This window comes from Rhamphochromis sp. 'chilingali', assembly GCF_963969265.1.
Source record: "Rhamphochromis sp. 'chilingali' genome assembly, chromosome: 14".
Lineage (NCBI taxonomy): Eukaryota > Metazoa > Chordata > Actinopteri > Cichliformes > Cichlidae > Rhamphochromis > Rhamphochromis sp. 'chilingali'.
In genome coordinates, this window is record NC_137941.1 from 24,978,637 (window position 1) to 24,994,224 (window position 15,588).

Sequence of the window (15,588 nt, forward strand, 5' to 3'; positions counted from 1 at the left end):
TCCATCGTCATACAAAACTCCAAGCCTTGCGCTGAAACTGGGACATACACTGCATAAAATGTCTGACATTATCCATTGTCGTGCCCTCATGACAGAGGATGAAGCCCTAATCAAGTCCACTGATGTGTTCAAGAAGTTGTATGTCTCCAAATGGTCCGAGATGGTGTCTCACCGTGCCTTGAACACAATGAGTGAGGCAAAGTTTAACAAGACATCAACATTGCCCTTTACAGAAGATGTTCGGATTCTCCATCACTACCTTCAAAAATCTGCAGAAAGTGCCTTTTGCAGCTTGGAGAACGAAGCCACAGCTCAGAATTATGCCCAACTTGCACAAGTTACACTCTCACAAATCATTGTGTTCAACCGAAGACGTTCTGGAGAGGTTTCAAAGATGCGCCTCAAAAGTTTTCTTGAAAGAGACAAAACAGCACTCCACACAGATGTTGCCATGGGGCTCTCAGAAATGGAACAGAGACTCTTTCCCATTATTTCTATTCTACAGAAATAGTTACAAAGGGACAGAAATGTTCCAGTTCTGCTAACACCAAGCATGCTGGATGCTCTGTCACTACTGGTTAGTAGGAGGCCTGACTGTGGTATTTGTGCCACTAATATCTACCTCTTTGCAAGACCCCGATCAATGAGTCATTACAGAGGAATGGCCTCCTTGCGTGTTCATGCACACCAGTGTGGAGCAAAGCAGCCTGAGTATCTAAGATCGACACAGCTCAGAAAACATGTTGCCACACTCTCACAAGTCCTTAATTTGAAAAACAACGAACTTGATCAGGTTGCAGATTTCCTGGGTCATGATATCTGCGTTCACCGCGAATTCTACAGATTACCAGTTCCCACAACACAGCTGGCCAAGATTTCCAAACTGCTTTTAACACTGGAAAAAGGACATCTTTCCCAGATCCAGGGGAAATCACTGGATGAGATCAAAATAGAAGGTTTGTATTGAAAGGAGCAAATATTAGGGCAGTAGTTGAATATTATGCTTTATCAACAGAATTAAAACCTAAAAGCACAGACCATTCTGTTAAATGTCCATGATTTAAGGTTCTTGAAGTCTATTGTTTCATCACTTTGCAACATTTGGCAAACTGCAGAGTGGTGGCCTTAAATAGTAAAACTATGTACTATAATTTCCAGTATTTGTTCTGTATTTTGTCATATCTCGTTGTTAATGTGAGGTTTTTGGGGGGTTTGTGTTAGTTTTTTTTGGGGTTTTTTTCCACAATTTCTCAGATGAAATTGCATTAAGTGATGCTGAAACAAAGGACGGTGAGAGTGAATCAGATGATGACATAGCACTCACAATGTCGGCGTGTGGCACCAGTGAGCCTGTACATGCAGTAGCTGATTCCACAAACACAGCGCAGCTCCAAGACACTGTAGATTGTGGTAAGTTACCACTAGCTTGGTTTCTGTGGATAAAATGTTTGTTACAAATATTAAAACTTAATCAAATTGTGTAATCAGCAGATGAAGGACCACTCACAATGCCTGCAGCAAGTGAGACTATTAGCAAGTTACCTCTGAAGGTAAGGGGTGCAGTTGGTTCTCTAAGCTTATGGACACGTTCTTTGTAATTTCGTTGCAATTCTGTCTCTGTACACCACCACAATGGATTTTAAAATCAAACAATATCCATATGTGTTAAAGTAGACTTCCTGCTTTAATTCTAGGGATTTGACGGAATCATCACATCACAGCCATTATGCGTAGTCTATTATTCTAAGAAGCTCAAGGGTAATTGTATAGCTGACAAACAATTTAATGACTGGGTGAGGCCTGTCTACAGACTACTTCATGTGACATACTATGGTGCTTGCATGATGCATTCTCATTATCCAGGTAAGTAAGTAAAAAGGTGGATTCTGTTCATCTGAACGTAGTTTTTTCAGTGGGAGAAATGTTTCGTCACTTAGATGTTTGTGCTTTAAGGTTCTTGAAGTCTATTGTTTCATCACTTTGCAACATATGGCAAACTGCAGAGTGGTGGCAAAAAGTCACTTGGATGAGTGACAAAATGTTTCTCCCACTGAAAACGCTACGTCCAGATTAACAGAATCAACGTTTTGGGATTTACTCACCTGGATGATTGAGCATGCATCAAGAGACTTTTATTCAACTTTTTATTCAGTCTTTTATTCACAGTGGAACACTAAATGTTGTCTCATTTTAGAAATTTAATAAATTTTCAAAGAGAATTTTAGCTCGTTTTGATATTGATGGTAGCAACACATTTCAGAAGTTAGTACAGGGTAGCATCCATTCTTTTAACAAGCACATGTTTTTTGTTTGGTTTTTTGTTTGTTTTAACTACTACTACTTTATATCTTCCAGATAAAAATGCTGCTCAGAAAAAGTAAAAGAACTGGGACTTCCGGGTGTCATGGCGGATTGAGTGGACGCGTTTGGTGGTAGCTCCCTATCAGGAATTTAAAACACCGAAAACTCGTCAACAGACAATTCAATTGAGCAAAACGAATATAATTGGTGAGGAATAAGGCAAAAGGAGGCCAAAATGCCAAGGGGACATGATAAAGCCGCAAAAATAAATACCAATAACGCAACAGGACAAGACTGCACGAGCCCCGATGGCATAATTAGAGATTCGGCTGGCGAATTACTAAAAGCCATCGAATCATTGAAATCAGAAATGAAACAAGATAATGAAAAGCTGAGAGAAGGCATTAACACGCTACAGCGGGAATTGGGCGGTAAGCTCGACAAGATAAAGGAGGACATAAAAACTCTGTCGAAGAGAGTGGGGGAAGCCGAGGATCGAGTGGGAAATATAGAAGATGTGACAATGGAGTTAATTGAAGCGCTCCTCCAAAGCTTGAAAACACAGAAATTTATTCAGAACAAGCTGGTGGACCTGGAGTCAAGATCCCGCAGAAATAATATACGCCTGGTTGGAGTGGAGGAAGGCTCCGAGGGGAGATCTGTCCAAGACTTTGTCTCGGAGCTGCTACAGCACGAGATACCTATACCGGCCGGGCTAGAACTTAAGATCCAGCGGGCCCATCGTATCTCTGTACAGAAACCGCGCCCTGGAGAATTCCCACGTCCGATTCTTATTAATTTCCAGGAATTCACAACGAAAGAATTCATACTTCGAGAAGTTTGGAAAAAGAAGCAAATCCAGGTGAATGGCAAGACGATCTACTTTGATCATGACTATGCATCAGATATTGTTCAAAAGCGCAAACAATACAGAGAAGTTAAGCGGATACTAAAGGAAGCGGGAGTGCGCTTCCAAACTCCCTACACGAGCATTCGGATCCACTGGCAGGACGGAGTCAGAAACTACGGTAACGTACGAGAGGCGGCTATGGAGATGCAGAGGAGGGGATACGATGTCCAGATCCCGGCGGCATCTGAGGAAGACGATGCGCTAAGCAGAAGGTGTCGAGAGTGGAAACGGGCCTCAATCTCCCATCGAGAGCAAATTTCTTCCCCGAGGCAGAGAGTTAAAAAAAAATTGGAGGAATTTCAGAGAAATGCTGATTAGTTCGGGGGATATCTTCCCCCTGTTACTGATCAGAAAATTATAGGCCTCTTAAATTCAAAGTTCTGGAGGAGCAACACCGGATGGAGGTAAATACGTTGGACTAAAATTTGGGAACTACTTTTTCAGTTCTCAAATATTTCATAGGGCCCTCCTTTACGGAGGTTTTTTTACCCTAGATCTACCAACGGGGTCATGGTGGGAGACAGTTTCTTCCTACTAATTGGGAGTCGCAAGTTTGTGTTTAATTTTTGTTTAATGTCTAGTAATATTGTTTTATTTTATTTTCTTAAACTAGAGGGGATGATCATTGCACACTGTACGAATTATGAGTGGTGTAGGTAAAATAAAAATTATTTCAATCAATATCAATGGTCTGGGGAATCCAGTTAAAAGGAGTAGATTGCTATCTAAATTGAAACGACACAAGGCACAGATTATATTCATTCAAGAAACTCATATGTCAAAAGAAGAACATGAAAAATTTAAAAAGTTTGGCTATGTAAATTCCTTTTATAGCTCATGTAAGAATAGCAGACGAAGAGGAGTTATAATTTTATTAGCTAACACGGTAAATTTCGAAAAGTTAGAGGAAATCTGTGACAAGGAGGGTAGATATGTTGCTGTCAAAGGGAGGATTAATAATGAAGTGGTGTCCCTGATAAATGTGTATGCCCCTCCAGAGGACAACTCAAAATTCTATCAAAAACTATCTGAAAAAATTATAAGCTTTAGTGAAGGGACCTTGATATGTGGGGGCGACTGGAATTGTATATTAAATCATACTAAAGATACTACAAGCAAAAAAAGACGCAAAGATAATAAATCTAAATCTCTTAACTCATTAATAAAGGAAGCGGATCTCTGTGATGTATGGAGAGAATTACACCCTCTGGAGAAGGATTATACCCATTTCTCAGCAGCCCATAAGGTTCACTCTAGGATAGATTTTTTTTTGATAAATAGAAGTGATAAACATAGAGTCACAGAATGCAATATTGGTATAGCCGACTTGTCGGATCACAACGCCATTCATTTGACTATTCACCTACATAATCAGAATAAGAAATTATTATGGAAATTGAACATTGGTATTCTCAATAATGAATCTGAGGTAAAAGAGATCAAAAAAGAAATACAAACCTGTATTGCCCACAATAAGGATGATCAGATAGACCCAACAATAATTTGGGATACTGTGAAAGTAGTAACTCGGGGGTATTTGATATCAAGGACCAGCTACCTCAAAAAAATGAAGAAGCTTACACAGTCCAAATTAGAACAACAATTAAGGGATTTGGAAAAAAAAAAGCATACAGATTTGAGTCCTGATTTGGCCGAAAAAATCAAAAACGTAAGAAAACAACTAAGTGATTTGACTATGGAGGAAATAGAAAAGAAACTGAGATTCACAAAACAAACATTCTATGAGTCTGGCTCCAAAGCAACTAAAGTATTGGCTAAACGGTTAAAATTAATGCAAATAACTAATGCAGTCAACAAGATTAGAGATCCAAATACCAAGGAACTACTATATGAACCAACACAGATAAAAAACACCTTTCAAGAATATTATAAAACATTGTATAGTCAACCGGATCAGAAAAATGGACCAGAAATTGTAGAGTTTTTGGATCAGTTAGACCTCCCTTCAATAGGGACAACTCAAAATGAACTATTAACTAAACCAATTACAAAGGAAGAACTGGATAAGGCAATAAGGAGATTGAAGACGAATAAAAGTCCAGGGAGTGATGGGTACCCCAATGAGTGGTATAAGACTTTCAAAGAGGTTTTGGCCCCTATTTTGATAGATTCTTTTAATTGGACAATAAAACACGCTAAAATTCCACCTTCCTGGAAAGAGGCCATCATCACAGTCTTACCGAAAGAAGGTAAAAACAAGGAAAACTGTGATTCTTATCGCCCAATCTCCATCTTAAATGTTGATTATAAACTATTTACATCTATAATCACAAGACGCCTAGAGCTGTTCCTTCCTGATCTGGTGGATGAAGACCAGACAGGGTTCATTAAGGGGCGACAGACACAAGACAATATACGACGCACATTGCATATAATTAATGAAGTTAATAGAGAAAAAATCCCAACAGCCTTAGTGAGTTTAGATGCTGAAAAGGCTTTTGACAGAGTCTCTTGGATATTTCTTTTTGCTGTTTTGAAGAGAATGGGCTTTGACAGTATCTTCATTAAGTGTATACAATCCCTGTATCATAGGCCAATGGCTAGAGTTAAAATAAATGGGGACTTGACAGACAGCTTTGAGCTCTTTAGAGGAACTAGGCAAGGTTGCTGCTTGAGTCCAGCTCTTTTTGCTTTGTATATTGAGCCTTTGGCTCAGTATATACGGCAAAGTACAGACTTAAAAGGGGTTTTTGTTTCCAAACTTGAACAACGAATAGGTCTTTTTGCAGATGATATAATTATATATCTACAGGATCCTGATACGACCTTTCCTTGGCTGTTTAAAGCATTAAAATATTTTGGTAAAAACGCAGGATATAAACTAAACATCGAAAAGACTCAAGTACTCTGTCTGAATTATTTCCCCAAAGAATTATTACAAAATGAACTTAAACTAAAATGGGATTCAAATAAGATCAAATACTTAGGTGTCTATTTAACTAGTGATACAAATACTTTATACGAGGCAAACTATGTGAAGTTTAGTAACACAATCCAAAAAGATCTGATTAAATGGGCTCCGCTTGTCAAGGACCTTAGCTCAAGAATAGAGGTAATAAAAATGAATGTGCTTCCCCGGTTATTGTACCTATTCACCTCATTACCAGTCCAAATAACAGATGCACAGTTTGGTAAATGGGATAAATTAGTTAGTAGATTTATTTGGAAAGGGACAAAGCCAAGAATAAGATTTAAAATACTTCAATCAGGAAAAGAAAAAGGAGGACTTGCCCTCCCGAATCTCAAGGAATATTTCTATGCAGCCCAGCTGAGATATACTGTTTACTGGTGTTCATCAGAATATACTTCAAAATGGAAGCATATAGAGTTAAATTATTGCCTATCATGTCATCCACTAGCAAGATTGGGAGAAGAAACTACCCAGCCCACGAACAAAAATCTCATCACTGAATTTACTATTAAACTCTGGTGGACAATAATGAAGAAATATAGAATTACAGAAGATTGTAAATTGCTGATTTGGCCTGCATACTCTCGAAAATTCCAAAGTGGACAATGGGATAGCACATTTTTAAGATGGGTCAATAAAGGAATTACAGCAATGTGTACATTAATAGATGGGACAACATTTAAATCTTTTGAGAATCTACAGAAACAATTCGGATTGGATAAATCAGATTTATTTAGGTACTTTCAATTAAGACACTTTTACAATACAGAAATTAGAAAGAAGCTCTCGAGAGAAAGAAATCGTATAATAGGAACAATAACAGGTGCATATAAAAATCTTCCATCAGGAATTCTGTCGAAATTATATGATGGCCTACAAAATTCGAATAGGAATGAAACATTATATATTAAACAAAAGTGGGAATCGGAACTACAAATTGAGTTGTCAGAGGATGATTGGCGATCCTTATGTCTCACACAGCATAACTCCACTAGCTCTAGACGATGGAGAGAATATGGCTGGAAAAATGTGATTAGGTTTTTTATTACTCCGTATATCAAAAGCAAGCAGTTGAAAACACCCCAACAATGCTGGAGATTATGTGGAGACTGGAACGCCAATCACTCACATGTGTTTTGGAAGTGTAAATATATTAAATCATATTGGGAAAGAATCGCGGCAACAATGACGAAGGTGCTGGGGTATGAAGTACTGTGTGAGGCACGAGTAATGTATTTTGGAATATGGGAAAATGTAAAAAAGGAGGACTGGTATTTGTTTAAGATTATGTTGTTGTCAAGCAAAAAGGTGATAACAAAAAATTGGCTGAAAAGCGATCCTTTAAAACTGGAAGACTGGTTGGACGTAATCGAGGACATATATACAATGGAAAAAATGACTTACACTCTGAGACTGAAATCTGACAAACACCGAAAACAGTGGACAAAATGGATAATTTATAAGTCTCAGTCAGCCTTATAGGGCGGGACCTCTCGTGGTGTTTTTTTTTTCTTTTTTTTTTTTTTTTTTTTGTGTATTTGTTGTTGTGTTATTATTATTATTGTCTTGTCCGTATGTAATACAAAGGAAAAAGTACAAAATAAAGAGTTAAAAAAAAAAAAAAAAAAATGCTGCTCAATCCCACAATTCCCGAAGAGCTCCCAAAAACATGTGGTCCAAGGCTGAGGTTGCTGCAGTGATGAGGCATTTTAAAGACCACATAAATGAAGGGAAACTAGCCACCAAAAATTCATTTTAAATGTTTTTAATTTTTCTGTCTTCTATATTTTTATATTTCTGTGGGAAGCGTGGGCATTTTTGTCCATAGATTTCTTTTTTATTTATGGTTAAAATTAATGTTCAGATCCAAGAACACTAATAAAATGATGTTCCAGTAATCCTGTGTCCTGTCAGATGTGTATTCATGGTAATGATGACCTATTTAAAAATTACATCATTGTCCCTTTAAAGACCCAATATTGGGGTTTTTTGGACCTCATAAAACACATCGTTGTCAAGTGGACAATGTCTCCAGAAAACACAATAGAGTCTGGTTGGTGTGTATCAGTGTATCTAGACTTCTATAGGGAGTGTATGAGGTCTGAAGTGACCCAAATTTTTTTCAGATTTTTTCAAACACTTTAACCTCGCTCCCTTGGCTCTAAGTCCTTTGAAAACGGTAGTCCACTTAACCCTCCTGCCATCCTTTAAAAAACTCACACCCATCACCCTAGGGACCATTCTCAGCCACGCCATAAAAAGACCATATATCCATATTTTATTCCACTTTAAATTAGCCAACCTTGTAAAACTACTTCTCCCTGAAATATTCATGTAAAGTTTTAATTATATTTTCGTTGTTTTAACCCTTCAAATCCCAGTGTTATTACATGAGCGCCCTGTGTTATAAGCCCCAAAAACCAAAAAACGAAACTAAATATTTCCACAAAAAACCAGTTGAAGTAATATGTGATTGTCATTATAAGTAGGCCTTTAGATGGACCAAAGATTGGCACCAACATACATTTTGACCTGCCATTATTTTTTTTGCATTTTTTTTGCAATTTAAAAATTAAAACTTCAAGGCCCTGAGTCTTCATTGACATCCAAGAAAAGAAGAAAAAATAAAATCATATGATGATAATTTGGGGTTGAAAAATAGCGTTTATAATGGAAGTCAATGGGCAGAAAATGGTCCCCAGGGTGATGGGTGTGGGGATTTCTGCTGCTCAGCCATTTTAGGCTGATTTAAGGAATTCACACTGGAATATTAACATTGACAGGTAAAAACTATCCTGTGGCAAGTTTGGTTATATTCCACTGAACACAGTGGAAATGGCAGCCATTTAACACATAGCAGTGGCACAAAAAGGTCCCAAGAAGGCAGGAAGGTTAAACCACCACCGGGCGGATTGACATAGTATAGTCCCTCCATACCACATAGACCCGTATGTGTGTGTGTGTGTGTGTTTTGGGGCCACCCTGGGGCACACTGACATGTGTGCGCCCCAGGGTGGCTGTGGCTACAATGTAGCTTGCCATCACCAGTGTGTGAATGTGTGTGTGAATGGGTGGATGACTGGATGTGTATTTATATCTTTTATTAGATGTTCATGTGGTTTGGTTATTTTCCTTTTGATTGAAAGTAAGAAAACAGTCAGGGAACAGTGACAGGCAAAACAGAAACTATTAAACTGACAAAGAGAAAAAAACTTATTTTACTCACACAATCTGGAAGTTGTGTCCTCCCTATATTAAAGCTGCTATACAGAATCTGCAAAACAAACTGGTTTGGAACATTTTTGACCCTCTTTAACAACATTCCAACATAACATTATAATTGATCGGGGAGATTAATTATAATTAATAATATATTTTTATGTGGTTCAGCCACAACTCTACTAAAACCTCATCCAGTAATAGGTAGGCCAACTTTTGGACCGTCCAGTTGTCTGTATGACTGTCGCAGCACGTGCACCACATTTGCACACTATCAGAAAGTGCCAAACAGCCCTGGTGGAGTGAGGAGCTGTAAAGAGAAGCAGAGTGCTCTGTTTATATTCTAAAAATGTTTTAAGCTAACTTGTTTCAAAGATTCGTTACAGCAGCTTTAATTTTTGTCCAAAAGCACACATACACTTATCAGTGTTTCTCAAACTTTTTACAGTGTGTACCACCTGATAAAAATGTCAAGCTCTCCCTAGTACCACTATGAAAGAATGAACCTCATAAATCTTACAGCGCAAAATTAGTATTATTAAATTAGTAAAATTAGTGTCTGCAGTAAAGATTTTTATTTGTAATAATTTATTCTGTTTTGGGAGTGTTTTTTATGTATCTGTATTATATTATACACACACATTAAAAGTGAATCTCTGTCCAAAAAATGCACTCAGTTTACTTTTTACTCACTATGAGCATCATTCATTATTCTCCCCAGTAATTAAGGTTAGGATATGTATTTTTTTTTTATTCCAATCCATTCTTCTTTAGCAGCATTTAAATAACCTTGATCAGATTTGATGGTTTTGTTACAGACTTTTCAAAAAAGTGTTTTGCTTTTCTTTCACAAATGTGGGGATTAAATTGTGTTAAAATGTACAAAACAATGATGTCATGTTTTGAGATGAGGACCCAGGGACAGAAAGACTTGATGAAGTTAAGAATCTTATGATTTATCTTGCCTGGCTGGGCAGCTCTCTGGGTGCTCAGCACCCCCAAAGCTCTAATACTAGAATCGCCCCTGGTGTCCTGCTCTGTTATTTTGACTGCTGACAGCATTCAAAGTACAGAGGATGACCACGGGCTTAAGGGAAACAGTAAGCTGATAAAACCCTGACCATGATATGATAATAATCACATGTACCGATATTTAACAGATAGCAACATAGCAGATGGTTTCCTGGCAATAGCCAACCATACTTTGATAACAAGCATGCACACAGTATAAACAAAATACACAGTAAAATCACATTATGCAACAACAGCTCTGCACTACTTGAGTTACAACATACAGTCGTTACAAAAAAATTCACAGGGGTGATATGAAGACCTGTAAAAAAATTAAGACACTAAAATTCATTAACTTGTTGAACCACCTTTAGAAGGAATGGTTTGAAGTAATTATTTTCTGTATGTATATCAGTCTGTCAGAGTGTTTGATTTTGGTTTTCAAAGCACTTTCTGCCAGTTTCTCTATAAATCATTAAGATGTTCACCAGCAAATTTAAGATGGGCTTGTACATGGAGAGTGACCTAGCAGGCACTGCAAGATGTCAGTCTATTACTATGTAGTGCAGAGAAGGGGAACTCCAGGCCTCGAGGGCCGGTGTCCTGCAGGTTTTAGATATCATCCTGGGTCAACACACCTGAATCAAATGATTAGTTCCTTACCAGGCCTCTGGAGAACTTCAAGACATGTTGAGGAGGTAATTTAGCAATTTGAATCAGCTGTGGTGGATCAAGGACACATCTAAAACCTGCAGGACACTGGCCCTCGAGGCCTGGAGTTGCACACCCCTGGTGTAGTGTGTTACTAATGGTGTGCTTGCTGACTGTGGTACCAGCTGCCTTCAGATGATTACAATTTTAATTTTGGGGTTATCCACCAAATTCCTGATGATCATCACCCATCAGGGGTGAAGATCTTGCTCCAGACCAGGGGTGATAGATGGTCATTTGTTCTATTTCTGATTTGAATGCCAACAGTTCTCACCAAGCTAGTTGCTGGTGGTCTTGTAGTCCATTTCAGCCCTGTGTAGGTCAACAATCTTGTCCCCAATGCCCTTTGACAGCTCTTTGATCTCGCCCAAAGGCTGGAGAGGTTGGAATGGAGAAAAATGAAATTGATTCTGTGTTCATTTGAGATCAGGATTGTCTACAATTGACTGAGTGATTGCAATCTGTGTGGCATAATGCCCTGAATTTTGGCTGGGTGGTATGGGATCAAATACTGATTTCATTCAATTACACGCAAGTCAATTTATACCTTTTATGTAATGTGCTTTTTCTAGAATTTTGGTTAATATGTTATCTCTCTACTGAGCCTGAAGCTCAGTCATCTGCTCCACCACCAGCTCCATTCTCACCTCAACCATCACTTTGGTTATTAGCTCAGCTCAGTCTCCTGTTCAGCCTTCAGTGAAGTCTTTAGCTCAGTCTCCAGTTCAGTCTGCCACTCATACTGAACTGCCATTATTCAACTGCCTATACAGCCAGGGGTCCCCACACCTTCTGGCCCTGCATCTGCTCCTGCTGGAGGCTCAGGTGAGCCAACCCAGCACTCCGCGGCTCCCACGCCACTGTCTGCCTCATCAGCTGGTGGTTCTGGAGAGCCCGACCAGCAGTTCCTGGTGTCTGCTGGGGGTTCTGGAGAGCCCGGCCAGCAGTTCCTCGTGTCCACTGAGTGTTCTGGAGAACCGTGCCAGCCGTCTTCTGCCTCCGCTGGAGGGTCCGAGGGGCCCATTCACCTGTCTTCAGTCTCCGCTGGAAGGTGTCAGGGATCGCTTCAGCTGTCTTCAGTCCCCGCTGGAGGGTCAGTGGGATCCATCCAGCCTGCAGTGCACCCACCTACTCCATCATCTGTGGCTGCCACTCTACTGTCTGGTCCCGCCTCATCTGGTCCTGCAGCTGCCATGCCACCTCCTTGTCAATGTCTGGTTCGGCGTCAGTGTTCACCTTCCAGGCCGCTGACTGGACTTCTTCGTCAGCGCGGAAAGCCTCTGGACCAGCTCAGGCTTTGTCTCAACTCTTGAAGCTATTAAAAAAAATCTTCTGGTTTCCATGGACTCATTTCACTTAAGCCACTCAAAATAAAGTCAGTTACATTTTGGATTTCAAAATAATAACCCATTGAAATCTGTTACAGGCACTCTGACATGTCATCAGTTTCATCTTTTGTTGTTGTTTTTCCTTAATTTAGCGTGGCATTATATTGAAACTTCCTGGTTCCACAGATTGGAAAATGTTATATGATTACAGTAACACATTACTTTGTAATGCACTAACACGGTTAACAACAGTGATGTGTTCTTTCAGTTAACATCAGTGTTGGGGAGTAACGGTATACATGTACCGCCGTTAAGTATTTAAAATACAAAATATGAGTAACTGTATTCCATTACAGTTACCATTTAAAAAGGTGGTATTTAGAATACAGTTACTTTGTTGAAATAAATGGATTACATGGCGGTATTTTCCTGTTTCATATTGTCGCTGGTCAGGACTGTTTGGGTTTTGTTTGTTCTGTTGTTCCAGACGGCAGCGTTACGGTTGCCATGGTTACAGGATGACGCGCTCTCTCTGCGACTGTGTGTTTCCTGGGTGAGAGAGCATGTCACTACCCGATCCGTACCGGAAACCCGATCGGTACCCCGCATGCGCAAAAGGTGTCTACTTCCGGTCGAAGCGTTTTACGACAGTTACGGGTCAGAGTATCTGTTAAGATGTTAAGAATAATAAGTATCTCTTAAAATATTTCCGATAATGAAACATTTAATATAATGTAGACAAAAACAAAAAAATAAAAAGATAGTGACGGATCAGTACTCCCCGATCCTTACTGCGCATGTGCAATGTCGGACCGTACAAATCGGGTCTACCCGATCTGTACCGCGCATGTGTAGATGTTTTCTGCCACCTGCTGACCGAGCGAATGAACCCTAATGTAAACTGAATTAGCGTCATTAGAAATGTGTATTAATTTTGATTTAGTGATAGTCGAGTGTGTTTATGCTTGTCTGTGTGGAGAGGATTGATCGGAATAGTGATGATGATGTCCGCTATCACTGTCAATTGTCAGTAAACACTTCATCTGGCTGATGAATCTTCACGTGACATATTACAAAGTCTGTAATATTAACTCTGTAATTAGGCGCCATTCTTCTTATTTTACGGTGCTGTTGTTCAATCGGAGAAAAGCATGAATTTGTTTGTATACGGATTATCCATAGTTTAAATGTCCTGGTAGTCGAAAAGGAGGCAGAGATGTTGAGAAATGCTAGGAGCTAACTGGGCGCTAACCGTATCATTCAAATATATTGAATGTCGCAATGCTGGCAAAGAGAGGAAGTGACGTAAGATTTGTGCATGCGGGGTACCGATCGGGTTTCCGGTACAGATCGGGTAGCGACAGAGCACCTTTTTGTTGTTGTTGTTGTGCTAAGCTAATAGGCAGAATGCTACAGTCATAGCTCTAAAGAATGTAGCCTCATGGACAGTGTGGTCCGTGCTGCAGGGAGAATGGACTGCCATACCCGTTATGTGTCTGTGAGCACAAGGAGGGAGAAAAAGGAGAGTGGAAAGTACGAGTTGTCATCGAGCAGAAACGGGAGCTAGAAGCATGTAAATATAATAATAACCACTGCAGCCAAGAAGAGTGCCTGACGAGCCCAGTTGTAAGTAAGCTATTAAGACTCAACTGTACACTGTGTTCGTGTTTTCCTCCGAAACAATAAGTTCCGTTGCAGCAGCCTTTCAACGCCTCTCTCTGTCTATCGCAAGCAAAGTTGACCCAGACAACAAAGTAAAGCTATTTTTCGGCTACGAGCCCGACACGAACCCCACGTATTAGCCAGAGGTCCCTTTACTACGGTTCGGAGCCGCGGATCTTCAGTAATAGTAATAAATCACACAGCAATTGTACATTCATGTAGTTGTAAAAAGCATGATAATATATTAAGTAATCCAAAGTATTCAGAATACGTTACTCTCATTGAGTAAGGTAAAAACGTTACAAAATACATTTTGGGGCATGTATTCTGTAATCTGTAGTGGAATATGTCAGGTTTATATTATTGAATTGTCATTTATGCTTAGAAGTATTTACTCATATATGCTTAGAGTTTTATAATCAATTGCATGTTGATAGAGGTCTGATCCTTAGCAGTCTGTAAAGACTCTGTGTGCCTTCCAGAGTGTTCTGGCATACACACTCACATCCTGGGGTCACGAGAAGAGGTCGTACCTTCTTTTATTGTTTTATGGCATAGCAAACACAAGTATATCTGTTTTAGTCTAAGTGCCTAAGTGTCTCTTCATCAAAACCTGAAACTTTCTTTACTGCTTGCACAACTCTCTGGAAGTTAGCAGGCTTAATAGCTTCTTCCATGTTATGCACTGAGAATTCGGTACGCAGACACAACAACAAACTGCTTTAATCTTGGGTCTTCTCTTCACTTTCAGTGGTCCCACTCCACCATGCAAAACTGCAGCATTATGCTTAAAATTTCCCTTATTTTTCAATTTCTCTAACAGGCTTTTACGCTCGTTTGAGTCTCTAGGCAGGGAAAATGCATGCACAACATCAGGAGCCGTTTTGTGCGTTTTCAGGTGGCGGGAAATTTTAGCTTGTGGTTTGCCACAAAAATAGCAGTAATTTCTTTTACTTAAAGTGATTTTTTCTGATTCAGTTTCGCAAAGCTCACTTTTATCTTGTGGCTTGTCCTTTGTCAAGTTGTGGATTAAATTCGTTGAATCTGATTGTTCATGCGCTTTGGAGAGGTCATCTTGCCATAGCAGACCTTTTGATGTGCTTGGCAATAATGAGATGTCTTCATCTGAATCTTCATCATATGACTCTGAATCTGGCACATATTCTTCTTCTGATATGCTGTGGTTGCCATCATCATCGCTTGATATTTGATCCAGAACTGAATGTGGCAATCCATCCTCCCCTGAATATTCAGAAATTTCTTCTTTCTGGAATGTAAGAATAAAAGTTATTTTAATTGATAAATACTTTAGACAGGTAAAAAATAAACTGAAAAAAAGTCAAGCCAAATATGAATGGGATATCAGAATCAGAATCAGAATCAGAATACTTTATTGATCCCTGGGGGAAATTATTTTTTGTTACAGTGCTCCATTTTAAACCAACATTAAGACAAGACAGACAATACGCTAACTAAGAATAGTACAATATATACATATATATACATACATACAT

At 39.2% G+C, this 15,588-nt stretch overlaps 1 protein-coding gene across 1 annotated transcript in view; it reads right to left on the minus strand.

Moving 5' to 3' along the window:
* LOC308410623 (CD209 antigen-like protein A) overlaps positions 1–15,588 on the minus strand; it is a gene marked incomplete at its 5' end in the record, with an annotated part of 77,508 nt that overhangs the window by 13,392 nt on the left and 48,528 nt on the right. The window lies entirely within an intron of this gene.